This window comes from Mandrillus leucophaeus, unplaced genomic scaffold, assembly GCF_000951045.1.
Source record: "Mandrillus leucophaeus isolate KB7577 unplaced genomic scaffold, Mleu.le_1.0 Scaffold322, whole genome shotgun sequence".
NCBI classification, from domain to species: Eukaryota; Metazoa; Chordata; class Mammalia; order Primates; family Cercopithecidae; genus Mandrillus; species Mandrillus leucophaeus.
In genome coordinates, this window is record NW_012103388.1 from 2340466 (window position 1) to 2357924 (window position 17459).

The following is a 17459-nucleotide window of genomic DNA, read 5'->3' on the forward strand; positions in this document are numbered from 1 at the left end:
GCTGCAGGGCCGGGTGTGCAGCAGCTGCACTCTGCCTCTACCTGCTGCAATGGAGATTTGTCCTTAAAGTGCCCGCGAGGCGACGTTTTCATGAGCTGTCTCGGCAATTGATAAGTCGTTGGTCGGGAAGTGGAGACATTCACAGGTTCAGACCTGAAGCCTGGTCCTTAAAATGAATTGGAAGCATCTGGCTGTTTTGCTGTCTGTAGGTAATGATGCAGCCACGTCACACGCCCAGATGTGATTCTACATTTCTGCAGCTGTTCTGGTGGGAGTTTCAACACCCGAAACATCTGCTGCTGGGACCCTGTGGTACAATTCTCACTCCATCTCTCTGGGTTCTTATTCTTTTCCCAGAAAATGTACTTTCTTTCCGCTCAGTATTTTTTCTATTTTTCAAGGAGTTATTCCCAGCAAAGGGATGCCCACCAAATTCTATTTCATGTGGAAGAGAAATTCACATCTTCAAAATTCACAGGCAAACTGAGGGGGTATGATGCTAATTAGTTTTATGAGGTTTGATGACATAGAACATTAGAACCAGGCAAAGAATCATAGTTTATTGCACATTTAGAAGAAATGGCTTTAATAAAGTCACTTCTGTATGTTAAACAAATAGGTATCATGTTTAACATTAACTTCTGTATGTTAAACATAAAGAGAACATCTTTAAATTAAAAAATGTTTATCTCCATGATATCTGTCAGCATCATCAAACTGCACACATAAAGCTCTCTCAGTACTGCATATTTAGCCAATAAAATACCCTCGTAAAGCATGATTCCTCAAACATTTTATGTGATAATATAAAGTCACATAATAGCTTTAAAGATCAACAAGAAATATCAAGAGTCATAAAATATTTATCCACTTTGACCCTGTAATTTCTAGGAATTTATCCTAAAGAAATTATCTTAGATAGAGAAAAGGCTTATTTACAAAGATACTTATCATGGGATTAATTACAGTGAAAAATGGATTTGATCTATTGTCCCAAAATACGGAAATAGTTAACACAGTGTCTCTACTTCCATAGGACACATGGAAAGTCAATAAGAGGGACTGAATTGTTCCAGCTGTTTGGGCAGCAATTAAAAAGATATTTACTGAAGCTAATCATAACATGGGGAAATGCTTCTGACATAGATTAAGTGCAAAAGCAACATGTAAAGTTGTTTGTACATTATGCTTAGAATCATATCAATACTCAGCATTTGAAAATGACCCAAAGTAATTGCTCCAAAACAATCATAGTTATTGTGTTTGAGCGGTAGAATTATGAGCAATTTTCTTCTTTATTTTCCTAATTATTTCTGAAATGGTTATATTGCTTGAATCAATAAAAAGACAAAGAAAAGTGAGTTCTTACAGCGTGGCCAAGACACAGAATCTGCCAAGGCAAGGGAGTCTGGAAAAAAAGCAAGACCACTTAAATCTGAGGAAAGTCTTCAAACACGATCTAGAGCAAGCTGACTTCAGACAGAGGCCTGTTTCCCCACTGCAGCCGCAGCTTTCTGCCTATTTTCTCCAGCGTTTTAAGGATCCCAAAGTGAAATTAACCCAAGATTCTGAGTTTCACCTGACAGAGCTGGAAATACAGTGACCAACTATGAGAAAGCCAACCAACCCAGCTTCAGATGAAGGTTCATGAATAACTACATATGCGGAAACTTATTTTCCTTTGTTTCAGTGATTGAAAAAACTTGGAACGCAGTTCCTCTCTTTGTTTCCACCAAGAAACTTTTCCAAGCCCACAAAACTTGGGAAGGGTGAATATAGTACTTGTGCCTCACTGCACCCAAATGCCTTTGCCAACTCCTATTAAACTTGAAGGAGAAAACAGACAAGTGAATATTGCTTCAGGCCAACTTTTTTTTTAAACACTCCTCTCAAATTTTAAAATAATATAATTTAGTTTTTTAATATCCAAAAATAGACTGCTATTTCGTAGCATTTTGGAGGACAGTTTTCCTTTAGAAGTGAAAAGGGATGATTGAGTGATAGGAAACTGATTAATCTCAGGATTTCACAAGGAAATGCCGACCCAGCTTCGGGCCCTCACACACACCATTATAATTCTTTGATTTCCTGTCACTGCAGACAGTTTAAAAACTGAAAGTAAATAGGAGACATGGAAAATCAATGTGAGGTGCTGAATTGTTCCAGCTGCTGCAGCTCTGTTAATTACATCATATTTTTATGGAGACATTCGGCTCAGACGTGCCAAGTGACCGCATCTGGAAGCATCGCCTGCCACCCTGTTGGGGGACGCTCTTCTCCCCAGGCATCTCGGTTAACTGCAAAAGGACAAGCTACCCCAGGAAAGCAGCTTGTACAGCCCAAGTCTCTGAGGCAAAATCCGGATGATCAGCGTGTCTTCCGTTACCATAGCGATGAGGTGCTGGGCACTGGAGAGGGGCCATACCTGTGCAGGAAGCGGGTTAGTCAGTACGCACAGCGCAGACCTAAGGAAAATGAAAGTCTATTTCTACTCGGATGGCCAGGCCTCGGTGGGCTAAGTGGGAGAGAGCCCAGAAGAGACCGCAGGGAGCAGGCAGAGAGGAACAGTGAGAGCAAAAGGACGGGGCTGAAAGTGCCAGGCCCGGGGGAGCCACAGTGGGCTTCCAAGACAAAGTCCTTTGAGCACCTACCTCCTTGCCAGGACAGTAAAATGAAGCTCTCAGTGGTAGCACAGACTTCACAGACTGTTTCAATAAAGGCTGTTCCTCATTTCCTTGTAATTTACATGCTTCCAAAGTGCTTCCTGATTTCTCTTCCTCCTCTCCATCTCATTTCCTTGCCTTTTTCTTTCCTCATATCCTTCCAGAAGTTTCCAAGGCCCCACTTTCTTTCCAGCTTTATGGGTGCTAGGGCCAGCTTCCTCATCCAGGCGTCTCTATCTCAGCACAATTCATTCTCCTTTTCTTTCTTTGTTTTTATCTCTACAGCACCTCCTTCCCTCATCTATTTCTTGCTATTTTTTTCTCATTGTAGCTTCTTGCACAAGTAGCTGGATGAAAGAAAAATCTAGTGTTACCAAAGACACTCTGAGACATTCCTCAATGTCCAGCCGCTGCTGCCCACCTTATCCTTAGTGATGGGGTCTGTCTCAGGCGCAGTCTTGGCCCAAGACTCTGATTTTCCAAATCCTGCATTCCTCAGAAAGCATCCAAGGGCTTTACACGTATTTTGTTTTAATTTCGTTATTTATATGTATTTCAAATGTATGACACCTATCTCCTATTCTCTAACCCCCAACCTGAAAAAAAACTTACACATTTTTATTGTAAATTAAATGTACATTATATTTAAATGTCAATGCATGAAATACGTAAGTACGTAAATTTAACACATGTGGAAGTACATTCCATTTTTAATATAAATTCAATATAAATTGTATGTCTTTAAAACGTACAACCTTTTGCACATTGTGAACTTGTGCCTATTAGTAAATCATTTTGTACAGATCTGGGAATAAAGGTTCTTATAGTTTCTAAGAACTGTCTCCTTGACTAGGAATGTGGTAGGGCTACACTGATATTTGGATAAAGTCTGGCCTCTGCCTGACAGTTCAAGTAAAATTGCTTAAAAGCACATCTTACAGCACATGAGTGAAGGGCTTATTCCAGTGCCAGCAAGGGTTCCTGCCTATGCTTGGGGCTTTCTTTTCCTGTAGGGTAATTGCATTCGTGCAATAGCAAGCTAGGTTGTACCAGTCAGAGACTATTTAAACTCTTGTTTCAATGTCCTGGTTGCTTTCTGCAGTGACCTTTCAATGAGAGGAATTTGAATATTTACTAAATATCATGAGTGATCCAACCTTAAAATATAAATTCCCTGTTGCTCCTCATGCAAAGAGTCCAGGTCACTTTGACTAAGGGAATCTCCTAAAATTGCAAAGCCAACTGCCAACAAACTTGTCATTTACAGCATTTATCTGAGCAAATTTGCTGATTCCAGATGATCTAAGGCTGAATTATTATCTGTAGCCACCAATTTCTAATTTTTGTGTTCATTCCGACAGCTTCATCTATATAATTTATCATTATAAAGATAATTGTTACACATTTGAAATAAAATGTATATTAATACATTATTTAATTGGCTTTATCAACTGGAATTTCCACTTAGATTTCATTTGAAAAGAGATGCTTTGCTACCAAAAAAAAAAAAAAAAGTTGAGAACCACTGGCTTCACCACTGTCCCCTGGACCCCTCCTCCTCTCCCTCTCCCCCACTTCTGCTTTTGGCCCCAGGGGACCCACTGCCAATATCCTGCCTCCCCACCAACTGTCCTTGCTCTTCCAGGCCGTCCTCTGCTCCCTTGCCTCCTCCTTTCCAACTTGATCCATGACTCTTTCCCTAGAAGCCTGGCCATCGTGCTCTAAGCTGTCTGCTCCAGTGTGATAAACAGACTCACACTAAGAGAGTCATTTCTAAAAATGATTTGAGGGGTTCCCACTGCATGGTGGGAGCTGGGGGTGGCAGACTGACATCTTACTATGAACTCTTGTGAGTTGATGTAAAAAGGCGAATCATCCACAGTGAAATTTTAGGCACTTTGACGTTCAGAATAATCTATCAGAGGCAACCCATGGTCCATCTCATCCCCTTTCAAAGTGTTTCCCAAACTATCAACTGAGCACACTAGTATCAGAACCACCTGTGAAGTGCTTACTAAAAAGGCAGATTCCTGGTATCTAGCCCGAACTCTTTGGAAGCTAAGACCTAAAGCTGCCTTTTTAGCCAGCTCCTCAAATAACTCTGCATGTTGAAGTTCAAGGGTCCCTGCCGCCACTGTCTGCACGTGGATGTCAAAGGCCAGGGTAGAGTGGGGACGCTGCCTCTGCCTCCATGGGAAGATACAGACTGAATGGCAAGCCAGGGAAGAGAAGTACACAAGCAAGATGAGGACCATACAGAGACAGGACATAATACCTACTGAGCATTCTGAAAAGGAAAAGAAAACGAATGCAAGTTCTCTTTTCTCCAGCTCCAAATTAATCGGTCAGCAGTGGCAGAGCAGAAATAGATAGGGGACGTCTGAACCACAAGGCAGCCCAGCTCCCAGCACATCCTGGAGGAAACAGCAGCACGAAGGGGAGGGCCGTGCACGGCAGTGCTTGGAGGCAAAGCCACAGGCCATGGGAGCCCGGTGGAGGCACCAAGCCCTGCTCCCTCCGATCTGCCTACGTGGAAGGTGTTTGTTGCTGGATGCACTGCCTTTTCAGCCCTTCTCCAGGGCAGGCCCGGAACTCCTGGAAGGCCCAGGCGGAAAGCACTTGAGCAGAACAAGCAGAGTCCCACTTCCTCAGGCTGTCGTTTGTACCTCTGTTCTTCCTTAATAAAAATCCACCATGCACTCCAAAAGAGTAACTAGGACACTTCGTTTTTATTCCACATGCATCTCATTTGTCTTCAGTAGGTTCTTCCATAATCTCATCATTATTGCTATGGCCCTCGGAGGACAGCTGACTTGCATTAATCAGGCAAGCCCCTCATCGCTCACCAGATTCTTTACACTTTTACCATGCCCTGGGGCATCCTAACTTACTTGAAAAATTAATAAACCTCCCCCTCTTATCTTACCTTATTAATGTCTGTCTTTGTAACCCATTATCCCCGCATATCATCAGAGATCACTGGAGGGTGCAGTGAACACCAGCTTGCTCCCCTAATTCTATTCCTGAAACTGGAACACCCCTCTCCCTGAATGGCTAGAAAGAAAATGGCCTTCGCGGGCCAGCAGGGTGTTTGTTTACTAGCTCAGATGGCACTGTGGACCACAGGCAGGAGAATTCTGAGGTCTCAACTAAAGGCTATTAAGGCCCATTAAGTTGTTCTCTCCTCCTCCACATCCCTCTCCCCTCTCTTGTGCACCCTAGTAAATCTGACTCATTAGCTTTAGATGTTTTGAAATAGTGGTACATTAATCACTTGTGTTTGCACACTGTTTATGTGGGTTGTTGGTCATGGTCTGTAGTTATACTGGCTGTCTCCCTTGCTTACTTAAAGGTACAATCCAATTGAAAATAAAGATTTTTGCAGGTTTGCTCATTACACACAGTGTCGGCAGCTGGTGAGTGTCTTTTGCAATTCATCAGAGGCCTCCCAGACCACCTGCTCTCGGCATCCTGCAAACAGCTGGCTCTGGGTAAGTACCATAAGCTATTACCTTATACAACAAATAAATAAATAAATAAATAAAGGGATGGATGGGTAGACAAATAAATAAATAAGTTGAATTGTCGGCCCTGAATCATTGCTTCTGGAAGGAAAAAGTCCATTTTAAAAAAGGGAAAAAATATATCTAGCCCAAACTTTTGGGGTTCCATTTACAGGAAAAAAAAAAAAGAGGAGGGAGGTGAAGCGCCCAAAACTTTGAGTGGAAATATTTTGTCATTTGGGTCACAAGGCAGTCAAGAAAAGAACTCTATGACAGGCTGGCAATGTGGTTTGGTACGGAACATGAGAAGGGGGGAGGGGATTGAGTTTAATTGCCTGCTGGATTTTTCTTTTTTTCTTTTTTTCCAGAAAAAGCCACAGGGAGGCTTTGTGGAGCTTGAGCTAAGGCCACCAGATGTCCCAGGATTAAGAACCCAACCCCAATTTCCAAGGTCGTCACCACTTTAGTTTTTTGTAACGTTTGCCTCAATTTTTAACCCTGAAATGACCCTCTGTGTGGCCGTGCCCTACTCCAGTCCCTGAGGAAAAGCTAGAGATGGTGGGAGCAGGAGCCGAAAGCTGGCCACTGGCAAGAAGGAAGGACAAGGTTAGAGAGGCGACAAGTTGCAGGTCAGCTGCATTGTGGCTGACCTTGACAATACAGAAACCAAAAAGCAGGTGAGGGTCTGGGAACGGGTGTCATTTTGAGAGATTTCCAAAGTTGATCACAGACAGCCAGAAACTTCTCTGAGGTCTACTGAGAAAGTTCTTATAATTTGAAGCTGGATCCTGGATCACCCAACACAACTACGATCCCTGTGAAGGAAGAAGTTATTCATGATACTTGTTAAAGAATGGCGAGGCAAACTATTCAAAGGGGCTACTCCAGTGGGGTTTTGTAGTAGGGAAGAGAAATCGGGCTCAACTCAGAATACAAGGAAAAGTGGGAATTTACAAGCAAGGAGGTCAAGGGGTAGGCTGGGGAGCAGTCCACGGGAAATTGCTAAGAAGAAACCTCAGGGTTGGGTGTGGTGGCTCACACTTGTAATCGCAGCACTTTGGGAGGCCAGGGTAGGCGGATCACTTGAGGTCAGGAGTTCGAGACCAGCCTGGCCAACATGGCGAAACCTCGTCTCTACTAAAAATACAAAAATTAGCCAGGCATGGCTACATGGCAGTGCCACTACAAGCACATGCCTCCAGACCTCCAAGGAGGAGTCACAAGGCTGAGGCAGGAGAATCGCTTAAACCCGGGAGGTAGAGGTTGTGGTGGAGGAAGCCACACTGCCACTGCACTCCAGCTGGGGCAACAGACTCTGTCTCAAAAAAAAATAATAAAAGGGGGAAACCTCAGGGGTAAGGGGGACTCTGCCCAAACTGACCTAACAGGATTCTTGCTGACAGCAGGCCAGGGTGGCCAGACATCACCTGAGGAGCTGGTGGGTGGAGGATGAAGAACCCCATCAGATATCAAGGGTGATCAGATATCACAGGTAGGACAGTCTGTCTACATTGACTTCACAGGGTTCCTGCTAAAACTGGACAATGCATGGAATTCAGTGAATATGAAAGTCCAAAGGTCAGGGCCTAGTTGGATGCAGGGCCTAGTTGATTAGAGTTTAGTCTACAAGAGAATCTTTGTCATCCCCCAGAATGATTTAGTGTAGTCTCCATGAATTGATCAAAATTTGGCTGTGTCTTTTTACCTTGTCCTTGTAAAACTGGAAGGGAATTCTAGCATAGCATGGGTACCTAACTGACTCACTGTTTATGAGCTTCGTCAATCAAATGCCTGAATGAAGCTCTTAGAAATTGATATTTTTATCTTATGGCTGGTTAAAATCTGAAAAATTCTGCAGCTTTATTTTTGCCCCCTTTTTAAGCGTGTTTTTAGTGTGTTTTTTTAGAGTGTTTATGGATTGAGTTAATGTAGAAAAATGTTTTGCATTTTACCACATTGAAAAGTTGGAAAATAAAAAATCAATATTCCTAGATTTTTCTTACTTTGATTCTTCAAGAACCTTGCTATTAAGAACCTAGCTACTCTGTGAGGCTAAGGAGCAGTAGCATCAGCACCAACTGGGGGGCGTGTCAGAAATACAGACTCCCAGAATCAGAATCTACGTTTTAACATTTCCGATCCCCAGGTGACTTGTTTGCACATTAAAGGTTGACAAGCTCCTCACCCTCTTCTGTGCCCTTGATTCTTTTAGGTTAAATGTATCTGGTGTAGATTGCTACCACCCACATCAATACTAAGGTGATCATAAGAATTTGAATAAGCAAATGCGAATCTAGCAATTTCCTCACCAGTTCTTTGGAGAAGCAGCACAATGTGGTAGGAAAGAATGATGGAGTCAAAAATCTAGGGTGACTTTGACTCGGCAACTTAGCAGAATCCTGACTTTGGGCTATCACTCCACTGAGGCTTAATTCCCTCACTTGACAACAGAGAGAACAGCAACTCCAACGCTCCCTTCAAGGCAATTCCAGAAATAAAGGAGTTCCTTTATGTGGAATCATATACTAAGCTCTACATGTGTTACACATGTACAATTAAGTTGTAGTAGTAATAGAAGTAAGTGATGAGGGTCTTGGAGCTGGATCGCTCACCAACTGCATGAGAATGGAGAGCCATCCTGGTGGAAGGTCGAGAAGAGGTAGGCCCTGGCATACTGCAGTGCTGCCACTATTCACATTTTTCCTTGTGGAAGTGGATGCAATCACTTTTGAGATATTTCTGGCCCTTGAAAAGAATGTGGGATATGTAAAATAAAAGGAATTCCTCCGGACAATTGATTGATTGCAGAGAGATTACAATTAGGATGGTCATTCAACAGTTCAAGTAAACTTATGAAAGCCAGAGCAACTTCTGGGCAACATTTAAGGAAATGCTGATCTCAGGTAGCCAGCGGATGTACAGAGAGAATGATCCGGCTCACAGGTAGCAGAGCTTCAGAGAAAGCTGAATTCTCATCCTATAAGGTTTCCTATGCTGAGATCAAGCTCTATTAGGAAAACCCTAGGACCCTGAGACTTGGAATGGGGATATCTGAGTAACGCCATTGAGAATTTCAGCTCCCAGATTCCCCTGAGGCCTCTGGGTCTGCAGAAGAGGCCCATCCCACTTTGGTAGAAATAGTGCCCTGCAATTTGCTTTGAAGCAAGTGTCTATATTATTGTGTAGAGTCCCCAAGACCACTCCAAATTTGATTGTTCGCTAGAAGGACTCACAAGTCTCAGAATAGAGTCATACTCACAGCTATGATTTATCGCAGCAAAGGATACACAGCAAAATCAACAAAGGGAAAAGGCACATGAAGTGAAATCCCAGGGAAGCCAGGCATAAGCTTCCAAGAGTTCTCTCCCAGAGGAGTCACACAGGACACACCGAATTCTGTCAGCAATGAGTTGTGACAACACGTGGAAAATGTTGCCAATCAGAGAATCTCACTAGAGACTCAGCACCCAAAGTTTTAACTGAGGGCTGATCATGTAGGCAGTCTCTACGTGGCAAGTACCAATATTCCAGACTCCCAGAAATGAACCACATTGTTTTAGTATAAACCATGTTGTTTGCATAGACAATTTAGGCACAGTGAGCCACTCTTAACCATTCCAGGAATCACAGGAACCCTCCCAAAACCCAAGTTACAAATACTAGTCAAAGGCTAACCTTATCAGCAAGCCTTTCAAAGAATAACAGCCAGGCTTGCTATGTGAACTCTTTTCTACACTATCAGTTATAATTTTTTAATTTAATTTAATTTAATTTAATTTTTATTTTTATTTTTATTTTTATTGGAGACAGGATCTTGCTCTGTTGACCAGGCTGGAATGCAGTGGCACAGTCACAGCTTACTGTAACCCAAACTCCTCCCACCTCAGCCTCCTGCGTAGCTGTGGGAGGTGTGTGCCACCATACCTGGCTAATTTTTATTCTTATTTGTTTTTGTTGTTGTTGAGATGGGGTCTATATTACCCAGGCTGGTCTCGAACTCCCACCTTCAAGTGATCCTCTCACCTTGGCCTCCCAAAGAGCTGGGATTACAAGCGTGAGCCACCCTACCCGGCCTTATAAATTTTATGTAACAAATCATCCCCAGAACTTAGTGGCTTAAAGCAACAAACATTTATTTGCGCACAATTCTGTGGGCTAGCATTTGTGGCTAGGATGAACTGAAATGGTTTGTCTGTGCCTTATGTGCTGTTGTGGGATTCTCTCCTAAGCTTGCAGTCAGTCAGTCATCTGACTAGGACTGAACTGTCCCCACAAATCTCCTCACACATCTGGCAGTGAGTTGGTGGGCTGTAATGCAGGACCGCTAAGTTTTCCTACACGTGGCCTATCTATATGACAAAGTTCACAGCATGGCCACTGGGGTCCATGAAGAAGACAATAAAAGTTGCATGGCTTTTTGAGGCTTCGGTTTGTAAGTATCACAATATCATTTCCCAGTCTCCTCTGTCAGTCAAAGCAAGTTACATGATCGGCCCAGGTTCAACAAGGTAAAGAGATAGACTCTACCTCTTGATGGGGGGCATGGCAAAGAGGTACAAGCAGACTTTGGTGCCACATTTTCCAAATTTTCACAATTTGTGCCAGTCATCAATTTGTTCCTCTCAGCTCCAATCCATCCTCCTTTGCTCTGCTTTGTGATCCTAGAGCTAGAGCTTGTAATCATTCCTTTCTTTTCCCATGGTATAATATCTTTATTAACAAAGGGCACTGGGGTGACACTGCAAGGTCACAGCCAGAGGAAGGAGATTCTCTCACTGGTTCCATAGGGCCATTTTTCTTTGTCCTCGCTGCCAGCAGATCAGCATGCAGAGGCCTAGTAATGCTCGCCTTACCAGCTCTTGTGGACCAATTCCAGCCTCCCTGCACCCTCCAGCAATTTTCTCCACCACCCAGTGGGCTGTTTTCTGCAGACCAGCTCCATCTGTGCCTTCTACTAACTTTCTTCTTCACCAACACACTGTATGTTCCCATGGCAACCACACCCTCTCCAAGGGAGTTTGGACCTCAGCCTCAACGGAGGAAGATGGAGAAGATATCTTTTCTAAGTTCCTGGTCTCTCCCTCAGCTCTGGCAGTGGTAGCTGTTTTCCACGTGTACAATTTTTATCTTCCTTAGACCCCTCTTTTATGCCTTTTTGTAGTTACATATATTTTACTACTTAATACTTCTTAGGTTAAATTTTCTCTGTTCAAATTACTGGTGTGATTTTTGTCTCCTGATTGGACCCTGATTGATGTCATGCCTTAAAAAATAATGTTTGCCCCCCACCCCCACCCCTGCAGCTCCTTTAAGCAACAGAAAAACAGCAAGGTTAAACTTCAGCACACCGTAACCAGAGACGTACTGGGCTTGCTAAGAGGCCAGGGACTATACAACAAAGAAGCTATAAGCTCTGGCTAATATGTGCTAGCAGAAGTTGCGAAAGCATGCATGGGAATGGATCCTGAGAGGTGGGGCTGTAGGACACAAAGTTAGACCAAGGAGAATTAATCAGTGTGGGAACATTCTCCCACGATACTCAAGTCTGGGCAAATACTCCAGAGAAAGTATAATACACTGCAAGGATGGCTCTCAAAAGCTTGAAACATATCATGGCCCATCCATCTATTTGGCCCATTGAATTAGAAATACCAAAACTGATATGGCAAATGGTCTGAAAGGGGCATTTAAAGGTCAGAGAAGTGGGTATGCTAAAGAGGATATACCAGGTAAGTCTAGGGAGCCCCCAACCAGCCAGAAATGTGCCAGAGAAGGGCCCCAAGGGCAGTCTTACAAAAGGGGTAAGAAATACATTCATGACAATCAAAAGTGTTGCACAAATTATCCAACTAAAAAAAGTCAAGAACAGAGGATCAAGAGCCTGCAAACATCTGCCTGGATAAGAAGTCATGATTGTTTAACAAGCATCCAAACTTGAGCCAGTTCTCAGTTCAAGAATGACTGAAGGAGAAGCCACGTCCCCATGACAAAAAAACCGTGCAATACCACAGAAGTGTATTTAGCAGTAATTATCCAAGTTCTTCCCCAAAGAGATCAACAGCCATTTCCTTAGATAATTGTCCAGTGGAAAAATGGGAACACCCAAAACTTACAAGGATCTAAGTGTAAGCTGACTTTGATTCCCAGGGATCCAAAGCACCATTTTGCACCTCCATTTGAATAGAGAAATATGGGGACCAGTCATGACCCACGTCCAGTTCACTAAGGCTACACTGGGTCCATTAATCCAGCCAGTGATCATTTCCCTGTACTGTCCTCAAAACTTACAAGAATTATTGGACCCAGGGTCTGAATGGACTGTGATATCCAGGGACACAAAGCTCCATTGTGCTTCCCATTATAATAGGGTGAGGTGAAGGCTAATAATGACCCAGCTCCAATCTCCCAATGGGTCCAATGGGTTCATGGATCCATCCAGTGATCATTTCCCTGTACCCAAATGTGTAATTGAAATGGGTATACATGATAAATGGCAGAACTCTTACATCAAGTTCTTGATCTGTGGTGCAAAAGCTGTTGAAGCGTGGAAAGCCAAAGGAAGCCACTGAAATATTCCCACTGACCCCTATCCAAGGCAATAAATAAAGACAATACCATATCCCAGGGGAAATGGCAAAATTTAGTGCCATCATTAAATTTTGAAGAATGCAAAACTGGTGATGGCCATAATAGCCTCATTTTATTCACTACTCTAGTCCCTACAAAAACTCTATTGATTTTTCACTAGGAGGACCCACAAGACTCAGAATACAGTCATACTCACAGCTGTGATTTATTGCAGCAAAACAAAGCAAAATCAGCAAAGGGAAAATGTACATGGAGCAGAATCATGATACATGATAAATGATAGTGGACTACCACCAATGACATGCTGGTAAATATTTAACAACAGGCTCTCCAGGGGTCAAGGGACGATTGCTATATAGTATTCGCCGATTTCCAGAGTATATGGTCCCACCATAGGCTTAACAACCAGCTCACAAGGCTCCTGAAAATTGAACAGTTGGCTCTTACAGGCCAGCATGGGCCTGCTTTAGCACCAAAACTGTCACAACCTTAATCAAAGAGAAGTCTCAATTGCAGCTGCTATGCCAATGTGGTATCTTTACTAGAACAAATGGTTTGAATGTGTCTCCTCCAAAATTCAGATATTGCCAATGTGATCATATTAAGAGGCGGAGACTTTAAGTGGTAATTAGGCCACGAGGGCTCCTCCTTCAGGAATGGGATCAGGGTACTCATAAAAGAGGCTTCACACAGTGTTTGGCCGGTTTGCCTGTCTGCCTTGTGAGGACACAGCATTCCTTCCCTCCAGAGGATGTAGCAAGAAGGCACCATCTTGGAAGTAGAGAACAACCTTTATCAGAAAACTGAACCCAACAGCACCTTGACTTTGGACTTCTGAGCCTCAAGAACCGTGAGAAATCAATTTCAATTCTTTATAAATTACCTAATCTGTGGTATTTTGTCTAGCACAAAACAGACTAAGACAAATTTCATCATCATAGCCATAACTATGTCGTTGGCTAACTTTTTGCTTCCATTTCCATCCAAAAGAAGAATCAGAAAGCAGTTCACATTCAATATGGGATGGTTAACAATACACTATTATGGTCTTTCCACAGGGCTTCATTAACAGAGTTAACTCTCTGCTAACTGCCCTCGCAGCCTCTGTCATAAGACAGTCCAAAGGGACTTGGACATTTCACTAAACACCATATTGGTCCACAATATCAATGACATTATGCTAATTGGACTTGATTTGTAAAAAATGACAAGTGCTTTGTAGTATCTCGGTAAGACAAATGAGCTCAAAAGAAGAAAAGCCCTATGAAGATTTAGGAATCCCTTATATTAATGAAGAGTTTAGATTTAGGAATCCCTTATATTAACAAAGAGTCTGTAGGGACCAAGCTGACTTAGATCATGCCTTCCAAAACAAAAGACAAATTATTAGATTAAAAAAGTAGTACTATGCAGGTACAACCCTAGCACTGTGACATGGGCCAAAGATCCATCATAGCATCTGTGACAGGAAAAAGAAAAAATAAATAAATAAAAGAACACCCTGCAAAGTTTGCGATAAAATATCCCACTGGGAACTGGCACTGCCCCGTCCAAGACTGCTCTCCCCTCGACCAGGGGACACCCCAAACCAATGCTGCTGATGTAGGGGCATAAAGGCTTAACCTTTGCTTCAGTTTGGGACAATTCTCAAGACCCTTCAGCCCCACCCCAGAAATTCCCCTGCAGAGGTCTGTGGAGAATCAGCGCGGCCTTCAGTTGGAAACGCTTCGCAGATCAGCCTCCCCCTCTATCCAATGCTGTCTTCCCCACTTCTGTATAGACGCCTCTCAGGAGTATCTCCCAGTAAACAGTCTGCATGCAGCTCTTCATCTCAGGGTCTGTTTCCAAGGAACCCAATGTAAAACAGCATATAATGGAACTCAGTCTCACTTTCTCTTTATTTGCTTCTTTCTCTTTGTTTCTTGTTATCAGCATCACCGATACCTGGTAAGATTTCTTCTAAAGGGAAAAAATTTCAAAGCAAAATCAGTCAATGTCTCAGTGAACTTGAAGGTACTCCTCATGTTCATTGCCTCATAACAAACCATTGTCTGCTAAAAACTTGAACTGAAGTTTAGACCTTGCTACCAAATCCAGTATGTCAAATACATGTTCTTTTCACATGCTACTGGGAGTGACTTCCAGCATAATTTTAGGAAGTGTTCTAAGGTCGTTTTCATCAGAAAATGAGCATAATCATTTAATCATAGTTATTTAATCAATGAAATCAATTAATTAAATAATGAACTAAATAAATCAACCTAATCAATTAATGATGTCAGCCCTGAGTAGGATGTAAGAAATAGTGGTTGTCTATGTGACATATATTTGCAGAACCATGATAGAAATTATATGAGATGACATACTAGGAATGGGTATGAGCAGAGGAAATTACCGGTATAAACCCCATAACTGCTACAGAATTGGGTATTCTTGGGAGAAGAATGAGCTGTTTTACTGGGAGCAGAACTCCTGGGTTAGAAGCAAGGCAAAAGAGTTCTTCCCATAAAAGAGGTGACACTGGAAGTATTTAACTCAAATGACTATCAGATTGGGGGGCACATGCCTCCTTGACCCTAAGGGCACTGAACAGGTTGTTCTAGAATTCAGAGATTGCTGGGACACCAAACACAGAATTCTTCTGAGACTGTGATAACTTAAGAGTTCCCGGGAGCAGGAAGGCTCACAGGATTGGCTATAGAAACCACAAAGAAAGGAAAATCAGTCCTGCTTGTGATCAAAAGGAATCAACTAAAAAACTGAAAGTGCTTGGGACTCTGAAAATCCAAAAAGATGACTATTACAAAATAAATGGATAAGAGTTCATAGCACTTAAGACATAATATTAAAAAGTAGATCTTACACTAAATGTGTGTATATGTGCATGTAGGGAGAGGGGCAGGGTGGATAATATGGTTTGGGAAATAACCTTGCAAAAGACTCTATACAGCTGCGGAATCTCTATGGGAGGCAAAACCTTTGCCAGTCTTGACCTCAGATCCATTCCTCACTCTTCCTCTGCTCTTGTCTTAAGACAGAGGGCTGACAACTCCGGGCTACATTTTTCCAGCCCCTGTATCCGTCAGGATTTGGTCAACGGGAGGCACTTCTGGGAGATTTCTTCCAAGAGAAGGAAAAAAATCAGGTATTTTTTTCCCCTTCTTCTGAGCCTCAGGCAGCATCTCAATAGAGACAATTTTCTCCATGGTTCTAGCTGCCACATAAAAAGTGCTTAAGCATCCAGCTGATGCCAGACATTGGCACCAGTAACACTGTCTCCTCCCTCCCACTCCAGCCTGGGGCGTGGGGATTTCCCATTGCTGCTCCTCTCCGGGTTTCCACACTATCCCCTGTTGGCCTTCTCAGCTCATTTCCCACTCATATAACCAATAATAGCATTAGATGCCTCTGTTTAAAATACTCAAATTGATAAAAATAATAATTATAACCCCATTTAAAAGTGGGCAAAGGACATGAACAGAGATTTCTCAAAAGATCACATACGTGCAGCCAATCCGCACAAGAAAAAAAGCTCAACATCTCTGATTAGAGAAATGCAAGTCAAGACCACAGTGAGAGACCAGCTCATGCCAGTCAGAATAGTGATTATTAAAAAGTCAAGAAACAACAGATGCTGGTAAGGTTGTGGAGAGAAAGGAACACTGTTACACTGTTGGTGGGAGTGTAAGTTAGTTCAACCATTATGGAAAAGAGTGTGGTAATTCCTCAAAAACCTAAAAACAGAATTATCGTTTGACCCATATGCCCAAAAGAACAGAAATAGTTCTATCATAAAGACACAGGCACACATCTGTTCATTGCAGCACTATTCACAATAGCAAAGACAAAGAATCAACCTAAAAAACATAAAGAAAATGTGGTACATATACACCATAGAATACTATGCAGCCATAAAAATAACAAGGTCATGTCCTTTGCAGCAACATGGATGGGGCTGGAGGCCATTATCCTTAGCAAACTAACACAGGAACAGAAAACCAAGTACCATATGTTCTCACTTATAAGTAGGAGCTAAATGATGAGAACGTATGGACACAGAGGGGAACAACATACACTGGGGCTTATTGGAGGGTGGAGGGTGGGAGGAGGGAGAGGATCAGGAAAAATAGCTAAAGGATACGAAGCTTAATACCTGGGTGCTGAAATAATCTGTACAACAAACCGCCATGGCACAAGTTTATCTACATAACAAACCTGCGCATATATCCCTGAACTTAAAATGAAACTTAAAACGAAATGCTCAAATTGTTTTTCTTTCTTGCTTAGACACTGTTACAAAAAAACAAAAAATTTATTGCTGAGGAATAAAAAGATTTAGTTATTGAAAAGACCAGTTTCCTGCTGCAGCTTCTCATACCACCCTCCCTTCATTTGTACCCTCCTCAGAGATCCCAGCAGCTAAGCCAGAACATTAACACTGATCATCCAGACCTCCAGATCAAGATGGACATGGAGAATCCAAACAATTGCTAAACTGATAAAGAGTAGAGCAAAATGCTACAGAAACTAGTATTCAGAACAAATAGCCATCCGAGATAGAAGTGTCCCTACTCAAAGATGAACAACATGATACCTAAACAATAATTTTGTAAAAGAAGAAGAAGAAGAAGAAGAAGAAGAAGAAGAAGAAGAAGAAGAAGAAGAAGAAGAAGAAGAAGAAGAAGAAGAAGAAGAAGAAAGAAAG

The 17459-nt window shown here is 42.5% G+C and overlaps 1 long non-coding RNA gene across 1 annotated transcript in view; it reads right to left on the reverse strand.

The window, feature by feature from the left end:
- Positions 1-539: 539 nt before the first annotated feature.
- LOC105545225 overlaps positions 540-17459 on the reverse strand; it is a 30328-nt gene continuing 13408 nt past the window's right edge. Inside the window, exons 2-3 of the long non-coding RNA XR_001006889.1 lie at positions 2652-3010; positions 540-2425 (exon numbers count right to left, since the gene is read on the reverse strand). This is a non-coding gene — a long non-coding RNA (uncharacterized LOC105545225). The remainder of the gene's footprint in view (positions 2426-2651; positions 3011-17459) is intronic.